We start from the raw sequence: 10,278 nt of genomic DNA, 5'->3' as shown, positions 1-10,278 counted from the left end.
TCGTCACAAACACAATTATATATAGCATATATAACCAGCAGTGAAATGTGAGTCAGGTCCGCTCCATGGACAGTGCAATTATTAAAGAAAACAACACAGATGAAAATATACATAAATATAGCTACACAGCAAAATCACCAAAGTTAAAATCCTGGTGTTATGGTGTTCTAGAGTGAAGTGTTAATGTTATGGTGTTGAATTAACACTGATGGTGTAAAAAAGGTTACTCTGGCTGGTGAAACTACTGAGAGTCTGAGCTCATTAACACTGGTAGTGTGATTACACATCCGGGACATTTATTTGGTGTGTGCTTCAACCAGCCAAAACTCTTCTCGCTGACGCCATTTTATTTGAATCGCCACTTAAACGAAGAAGCGTGTTTTATTAACTGGAAGCATACAGGACTATTATTATACATTTATAATTGGAGAAGTGCATAAAGTAAGTGATGTATTTCATAAATGTATGTAAATCATTTTTCGATTGGGTTTAGCAGTAACGTTAAAGGCGCAATATGTAATTTTTCTGCTTTAAAAATAGCAGAAATCACTATATCTATGTTATATATATTTTTTAGTTGTGTACTTACATCATCCCGACAGTTTCCACGAACTTTCAAATCCGGAGAAAATTATAGTTTAATTCGAAGACACGGCACGTTTCTTTATTTCAGTTTTGTCGCCCGTCTATGACGTCATATAAACTTTGACCCCTCTAGTTTATCTAACTTCCTGCGGAACCGCCAAATACAAAGGTGAACAGAAACAAAGATGAGACAAAGAAGAAAAAGTAGTAGCCTTTATTGAGACTATTATATTTTATATTTATATTCGTATTTAAACCTCAATCAATAACTTAGTTATGGATCATGATTATGCTTTGCCTGCACGTTCTGTGAAGCGCAAACGCACGGGTGAAATGAATGACCCGAGATGGTTTTGGGACAAGAGAAGCATAAGACACGGGTAAATATTGGAGTTGCATTTCCAAGATAGAGAGAGCTTCGTGACAAGCTGAAACTACAGAGAAATGCTGAACTCGCTTGCATTCTGATAAACAGGTATGCATCCATTCAGCTAACTGTATCTATCCGTATATTTTGTGAAACGATGATGTCTTGTGTAAAACGCAGACGGACTAGCTCTCATGTAAATCTACATTTGTTCTATATCTAGCTGAATAAAGTAGCTTCAAATGCAGTTCTCTAACTTGTTCGATATCATAGTATAACGTAATTATAATTATTAACGAAATGCGATCGTGTTTTTTAACATATATTACTACTAGCTAGATGGAATATTGATTTGATAGGGGTCTCATAATTCATATAGACGGTTTCATCGGGCGCACGGTCGTGTATATCGGTCTGGCTGCGGTGCCTTCTACAAACGCAGTTAAAGGCAAGGTGATGAGTAAACTGAAGTTGGGCTCAGGTGGATGTGCTGTGGGGTGTGTTTCCCATACATTTATTTATTTTTGGAGACTCGCCACAATTTTAAAACTGATCTTTTTTCAAAAAGGCTTCAATGAGTAACGTTACGTACTGCACGTTTAATAATAATAATAATTCCTTACATTTATATGTTTAAATATCAAAGCGAGGCACAGGTGTTTTTATATCGCTGTATTTCTGAAGGAAGACGTGCATGTTATATGCCTGATAGCAGCGTGTGAGTGTACCAGCTCTGCTTCGTTTACAGCTGTTACTGGAGAAACCTCTATTTCTCGTGCTTTATGTCTCTGCTTTAAAACACAGTTCCTGTTGGCAAATAATGAATTTGCCTTTTCATTAAGTCCGCCTGATCCACGCAGCAAACATTTTGTTTCTTATCAAAAAATATCTACTCTAGAGGGACTTGGCTGTTGTTATTGATTCTATTTGGAAGTCTAACGGAAGTTAAGTTAGGTCCACAAAAGCGCTCATGCACAGTAACGTTTGTTTATGTTGTTGCCGTTGAAACCGTCTATATCTCTCCGTTCGAAAAGACGTGATTGTCAAAATACTAAGTTAGAATGAGTGAGGAATGATAGGGAGCGACATAGCGCATGTTCCAATGAACAATAACTCCCATGAGCCTTATGCTCTTTCCCGACGTCATCAAAGTACGTCTTATGTTATTATTTTGATTGAGTGACCCCTGGTGGCCAAAAATTCCATACTGCACGTTTAACTTGTTATAAAAGCATGTTCAAATTCATTTCATGGTTCATGGTTGCATCGGACAACACCAGCAAAACAACAATGCTTGGGAATATGTTGTAGCAGAAATGAGTCAAATCAGACAAATCAAAGAGTCTATCAGAGCTGTGTGCATTGAAACATGAGCTGAATTCCTCAGGAAGTCATAAATCAGTTCTAGTGCCACAAGAACCAAGCAAGATAACCAACCAACCAACTTGTTCACACAACAGCTTTCAACATTAACACCAATAGAACAATTATTAACAATTTTAATTAGAAGAAGAGATTGTCAAATTTATTGTTCGTGATTGGAATGCAACGCTGGACATCACATGTAAACCCAGGAGATCAAGTTAAATACTTGCATTGACTTCCCCCCCCCCAGCCAGTGAAACCAGACTGAAATTCCTAAGGGGGAGGGGCTTTAAACCTTTGTCTTCACAGAAAAGTCCCTTTGCCAGAGAATGGCAAAGAAACTGCTTTTTATACATTATATATGGACCAGAATGAACTCAAAAAGACTTATAAATGAATCATTCCATTGCTTAACTCCATATTCATTTACGTGTAACCCACACATTTGACTATCATGTATAATCACTTATTGTGTATGTCTTTTGATAACTATAGGATACCTAGTCATGTCTAGTATTCAAATAATCGCATTTTCTTGCTTGATATTGTCCTGACAATCATTTATTTGTAAAATATATCATAATCATGTTATAGGAATCATGTCCAAAATTAGACCCTGTGAGGCAAGAACCACATGCTTGGTAAGATAAACAAATGATTTATGATACCCACCCCAAGAACATATCTGATTGGTCAAGGCAACATTTGAGGGGTGGCCAACAAGGAAGTTTTAAATACTTTGGACCCCATGAAAGTCTGCTTTTAGTTCTAGTCTAGCTGCTGCTATTAGCCATGTCGGCTTTTAGTCTGCTTTTAGTTCTAGTCTAGCTGCTGCTATTAGCCATGTCGGCTTTTAGTTCTAGCATTGCTCGTGCTATCAGTCATGCCTGCTCTTAGCTTTTAGCTTGTAGCTTTGCTACCTAGCTTTAGCTTGTAGCATCTAGCCATGTGGTTAGTCATCATGGTTCTTCGAGCGCGGTTCCAGCGTGCCTGCCTGCTGCTACTTATGCCACAATGAGAAGGAACACAACCTAGTCTCGTCAAACTTTATTTCTTTTCTTTTCCGTTTGAGAGTTTCGTGTTCTGAGTTAAGTTTTGTAACGTCGACCTCGTCTGCGCGTTTGAACTCCGACCAGCCACACAACTCCAACTCCAACGCCCAAGCATGGGCTCCCCAAGACGTCACTTCAGCCAACTGAACTTCCAGCCAATCAGCGACACCGGGATACCCCTTTCAACGGGAGTCCCTTTCACAGGAAACTAAGGCAACGTATCCCCAGATATTTGTTGTGCTGGTGTATCTAATATAATTTTAGTCACATTGAGGAACTCAATGCAAGGGCTAATTACGTGATTGATGGTTGTTCATGTCTATGCAATTTAACGTATTGCTGTAAACTTGGGATTCCATATTTCCATTCTCTTAAACTCATCTTTCCCTAACTTTCGATCTTCCTGCAACTTGTGTGAAAATGTGTGTGCGTGCGTTTATGTGTTAGATTAGTTTATATGTCTTAGATTTATCTAATAAAGCCTTATTCATATTGAAAAGAGAAGTATCTTGTGTTTTGTGCTTACAAGTTAATGTCTTAAACTGCCGATCTTGTTACTGTGCTAATTGATAGAGTTTTCACTATAGTTTGGATATTAGTATCCAGCGCAGATTTGATGTTAAACGGCTCGTTCACTGAACCGCAGGCGCGTCTCCGTGAACAGCCGTGAAACAGTGATTCTGTTCAAATTCCCTTTAAAATCTTAAATGATTCCCTTTGAGCTAAATTGACCTGTTTCCCTTTACATTTATAATGGTGGAGAATGATTGCGGGCAGTTTAATCTAAATTGTGAGCATAAACCAAGTTATTTAATCTTTGATTTTGCTAAAGGAATGAAAGATGAGAAGCATGCGAGACCTGAGTATGTGTGTGTGACGCGTGACGTAAGCAGCGCGCACCCTCCCGCTTGAATGAAAGGAGCTAGAGGAGACTTTAACTCGAGTCCGTCTCCCCGTTGTTAACAGCAGTAAGTGAACTTAAAAGTAAACATCTGAGAACGTACAATAAGGTAGAAATTGAGCGTGTTCCTCATTTGTGTAATGCCTTGTTTTATAGCTGATTTGATTTCACTGCGTGTTCCAGTGTCTCAAACGCTATCTCAGTCACTGTTTGCTGAACGGAGCTAAACTGTTAGTGTTTCAAAAGGGATATAAATCGGTGAATAAAGAATAGTTTTGAGCGGGTTCCTCAATCTATTTATCAAAGTCCCCGTATTCATATTTCATATAGTTTGATTGCCAGTGCGTGTTCCACTGCCGAATCAAATTTGATATTCGACTCCCCTAAGTTAACGTTAAACATTAGAGAACAATGTTTGCCCATTTGTATCCGTTGTGACGAGCACTCCCAGAGGAATCAGTGTCGCCCTGGAAACCAAACCAAAACACCTGCACGTCCTCGTCACCGGCTGATCGGTCACAGCTGCTCCCCATCAGCCAGCACATTGAAAAGCAGCACATGTTGCACTGAGAAGAGGTTCTCAAACAGAACGCAAAGCTGGACTAACCCCTCTCTCCTATCCCCACAGAAAGCAGCGAGTGACCGACAGCCCACACCCTTTGGAGCACGTCTGGACACCCACTTTCCCCTTGATTGGCACAGAGGAGCACGGAGAGCACAAGGGGAGCACCAACCAGCGGAAAGCAGATCAGGACACTTCACCAGGCACCCTTCACTTTTCAATAAACCCACCCTCCGGGGCTTTTGATTTCACGTACCTCTTGTCGAGTGGTTCTTCACCCCGTGACACCGTTCACAAAGTGAATGCAATCTCGCGTAACACGGCGTGTGTCCGGGAGTAATTTGAATGGGAGTGTTTTAAAAGCTTGATCAAGTAAATTTTAACTGTGTACCAACAGCGAAGGAAAACTTTTATGTTTGTGTCCAGAAAAACTGGCACGGAGATTCAAATTGCTGAGATTGATATAATAACTACAGCAGGAAGCTGCTATTTGAATTAAGATAAATTTAACTCTATACAAACTGAGAGTTTAAGTGCCACATCGCAAAACCAACTGAAAGGCGGTGTTGTTATTTGTACAGTGTTGAAATGAGCCGACATTTCATGTAACATGCTTAACTGTATTTGCAACAATGCAACGATTCATGTGCTAATCCACTAGAATGTGTTTTGGTTGCCATAGTGACGACCGTGACCCGGAAGCCTAACGTACTTCCGGAGCAACTCTGAACTGTGCACGCGCAGCGCACAAACTCCGCGGTTTCGCTAAGCTAACGAAACCATTGCATTTACATTGAAGTCTATACTAAAGCCACTAGCCTCGAAGGTTAGCCGTTAGCATTACCATCCAGTGGTAGAATAATGTGTGTTTGGGCAACGCTGACGTGATTTAACCATTTTAAACATCTTAACTAACACTTGTTAGTCTCTTTCTTTTTATCGCTCTCTTTTCTCACTAGACCACTTATTTTCATTTTACTAGAAAGGGAAATACTGACTCACAATTATTAATTGTCAAATTGAAATTTAATTGAAACATTAAATTTATTTTGAATCATTTAAAATTTCCCTGTCAGATCATTTCATATGATCTTTTATTTCTAGTATTCTCTTTTGGGTCTAATTATTTTAGGAATGAATAAGCCTTGAACTTTGGAAGTTAAAGTAAACTTATTCTTCCTAATTTATTTATTACCCATCTGAATATATGCTATTCAGACCTTTACTTATTTGAATGCGTTTTACCCCTCTTCCTGTTTTGGTTATACACTTAACCACTATTGTTTTACGTATTGATTTCCTCTTTTTAATTTCATTTTTGCATATTTTGCCCATTTATTATTTTTTTTTTAATTTTCCTATTTCTTACCATTTCTTTTGTGTATCCTAGCCTGGGAACGACAAACCTGAGCCCTAAAAGGAGACATTGTTATCCCTCACTACGAGTTCAAATAAATAAGAAAGACAACTCTCTTTCACTTAAAGTTTATTTTGTATGATTAGTTGTGCAGCAACTAACACAACGCTCTCCTTGTAGTTGAGATAACCGCTACTGAGACTTACCATCTCCGTCCTCTCTCTCCTTTACTTTCCTCTTCTCTTTTTACATTTGTAGGACATGTAAGAACCATCAATCAATTCTAAGTGAAGTAAATACACAATCGTGCCAAAGACGACGAATCATCCTTATGAATTTGATTGTAATCATCCTCTCACTTGTTCTTCCTCACCTCCCTACATTTGGAAACGCAATCCAAGTTTTAGCATCTCATCCATCGTTGAGATCAATTTAATAGAGATACGTGTTGAGCAACTGTCGCCTTCGCTGACTCCCTGGTGAGCGGTCCAACTGAAAGTTGTACGGTGTCAATCCTGTCAGACTAAGAAAAGAGATATCAGAATTATTATTGTATTCTTTTGTCCAAAGCAAGAAATATAATAATATTATTTACGTTTTTGATAACATTTAATTGGAAAAAATAATTTTCCTCATTTGAAAAACAGAAATTTTGCTTGTCATTTGAATTTGTTTTTCACCTCTGTCTCTCTTTTCCTCTTCCTCATTAGAGTGACAAAGTCTTCGCATCTCCAGTCTACTTAGACACCCTGAGACCAACACAGTCATCACCACATTTCACTAGTGGTTCACAATCACTGATACAACACTTAGTTGTCCCACCACACATAGGCTTTTACTCCACACAGATCTGTGTCAGTCTTTCTTCTCCCCAGCGTGCTAACATGCCGCAGACTGCAGACCCCATTGCCCATGGGGAAGATGTGAACATTTGGCTGAGAGGCATAACAGACAGCCTCACTCCAAAGACATTTGAACTGTTATTATTTTTAATAATAATCCTAATCCTGAGAAGATTCCTGACACAAGATTCAAGCCAGAACAACAACCACGAGGAGCTAGTCAAGATCACGAGCTCACTAAGCTATGCCTTCACAACCCAGCTGAAACTGAGCGACAAGCACATCACCCACCTTCAAGAGGAGCTGACACGTGCTCAACGTCGCATAGACAAGCTGGAAGTGAAAGTTCAAAATCAACTCAAAGCACCCAGCGAGAGGGAGCAGGATACAACAGAACAAGTTATGAAGCTCCAAGCAGCCCTGGCAGCAGCTCAGCTCGACCAGCAACATACAACGGCTGCTCAGAAAGACCTGGTAAACAGACTCCAGTATGCCGAACAGCTACTAGAGAAAGCCAAGATAGACATCAGAAACAAAAACTCTGAAATCAGTGCTTTGAAAGACCACCTTGAAAGGTACAGAACTGAAATGGACAATCTGACCCAACAACTAGACGATACCAACGATGAGCTCTACATGGTCAGAAAAGAACTCCAAAATGCTTACAAGCACAAACTAGAGCCAAGAAAAGAGAAACATCTCTTAGCCTCATCACTGCTGAGCAGAGCAGAGTCCCACGTCCAAGAACTAGCATATGACGAAAGGAGCGAAGGGCCACAACCCAAAACCTCACCTGCCTTCGCCACACAACCCTTTCCTGCCAACGAAAGAAAACCTCCCGTCCAAGACCTTGAAGCTGCACACGGGATGACAATCAAAGACCTCAACAAGCTGTCTGAAAACATCAGCAGGTTCAACCCGGACTCCACAGAGAGCCCCGACATCCAAGCTTACCTGCGAGATATCGAATTTCACCTGGAAGTGAGACCTCATGTGACTGACAGAGACTGGTTATACCTCCTTAGAGCCACGTCCAGCTCCGAGGTACGAAACTTTCTAGATCGACAGCCCAGTCAAACAAAGTCAAACTACCAGCGACTTCGTGAGGTCCTGATTAAAGAGTTTACAGACCCAGAGTCTGAACATGGACTGTTAACTGCCTTGGAAACCAAACAAGGTCATCAAGAGACTCCACAAGCTTATTACAACCGACTCCGACAATCCTACTTTGGTGCACACAACAGCCCTGACCTTGAAGAGGATGTGAACTTCAAAAGCCTCTTCCTAAGAAATCTGCACCCTGGAGTCAGTCACCATCTAGGTGTCATGGCCTGTCCGAACTCCATGACCATCCAACAGTTGCGTGACCTAACACAGAAGGCCTATAACAAGCAGAAGTTGGCCTCAAAGAAAGGTAACAAAACATCCACACTCTTGAACTCTGTCAACAAAGACTCAAGCCTTGCACTGGACGACACCCAGTGGCATCACAACACCAGAGTCTTCCATCAAGAGCACAGAGAACGTGACGCCCATATCCACGACCGCTTTCAGCCCAACTGCTGGAAAAATTCATGGGACCAGCCACGCTTCTCAAGAAACCAAAAGGATAACATCTGGAAACCTAACCAGATGTCCAAAGGTAATCACCTGACTCATCCAAGAGCAACTCGTGTGGGTAAGCGACAACAAAACCCACCTCAGCACCACTCAGACATGCACAGTGCTGAGTACTCACAAGAACATAACCGCTTACCATTAGAAGACACGGAACAAGTCATGGAACAACTAAGAGAGTTCCTTCAAGACAATTTACATGCATATGACCACAAAGTTGAGTCATGCTCGCTGTGACCAGCGACAGACGGAAGGCCGGTGATCCCCTGGTGCACCACATCAGAGATGACAAGCACCTGTTCAACAACAACCCAGAATGAACAAGTCTTTAACGGCCAACTGTTGATGAAAAATCTGAGGTACTAAAGGACATCACCTCAGTCACTAACAAACTGTCAAATGAACTCCAACTCCAAGTTCCAAATTCCCTGTCTGTGCAACAGCAACCACCAGAGCACAGAAGGTCAGAAAGTCTGCTACAGCCAGAAGGCATCACAAGAAGAATGCAACATAGGAGACAAGTTTTGCAACTCAGCTTCACACAGCCATGCCAAAACTGCCTCCGACTGTCTGCCAAAGAACCTCCTGCCTTGCTGGACTGACCCCTCATTAGACCATGGGACACGCCCTCATCCAAGCCAAGGATGCTGAGAGCCAGTCTTCAGTGACATGCTAGAAAAAGGGGGAGACAACACAGACTTGAACAGATCTGACCACACATGCACTACACCAGTAACACACAACATTACCTACACCCAGAGGTAAACACATTCTTACTGATAACACAGTCAACAAACATATTTCTTCCCACAGGTAGAATATCCAACTTTTAGCGTAACAAAGTTACACATACCATCCATGAGGAAACGTGCAGCCATCCTCACAATAGGTAGAACACCTGACACTAAGTTAAGGTTCACGACACACTAGCTGGCACCTGACATCCTAGCTCAATAGTAGTTGTAACACATGCTAGGAAAACCCACAGCAGCCTTGTTTTGTTTTGTTCTTCTTTTACCTATCCTTTCTCCTTTCCCCTCTTTCCTGAGTAGTGAAATGCCTAGACACCCTGCGAGGGTCGAAGGTCTGATATTAGGATGACTCGCAACACCTAATATCCGCCAGCCACTCTAAACTGAATGGAAGCCAGAGGAGCTCCATGCATGATAGGTCAATTCATTGAATTGAAAAGAAATTACTAGAAAACTAATGGTAAACATGTAAAGTAAGACAACCTAGAAGAACCAAACAAAGTTAACCACAAATTTGATTGATGAATCAAAATAAAAACAATTTCCAAGACGATCTAAACTATCCTCAATGTGCTAAACTACATTGACTAATTGAACTTAACCACGTGTACCTAATAAACCTGATGCCTGCACCAGTACAGTAACTGTCATGGAGGTGTTGTCTTGCTGTTTGCTGTGTTTGTTGCTTCTTCTGCCTTTGTTTCTCCAGCGATCGACGATGTCTTCACCTAAACACCTCGCCGATCGAAAGGGGATATATTAGCAGAGAGGATGAGTCAAAATCAGACAAATCAAAGAGGTCTTTCAGAGCTGTGTGCATTGAAACATGAGCTGAATTTCCGTCAGGAAGTCATAAATCAGTTCTAGTGCCACAAGAA

The sequence above is a fragment of the Carassius auratus genome, unplaced genomic scaffold (genome assembly GCF_003368295.1).
Source record: "Carassius auratus strain Wakin unplaced genomic scaffold, ASM336829v1 scaf_tig00216050, whole genome shotgun sequence".
Taxonomy (NCBI): domain Eukaryota; kingdom Metazoa; phylum Chordata; class Actinopteri; order Cypriniformes; family Cyprinidae; genus Carassius; species Carassius auratus.
Note: the sequence above shows the minus strand (reverse complement) of the source record.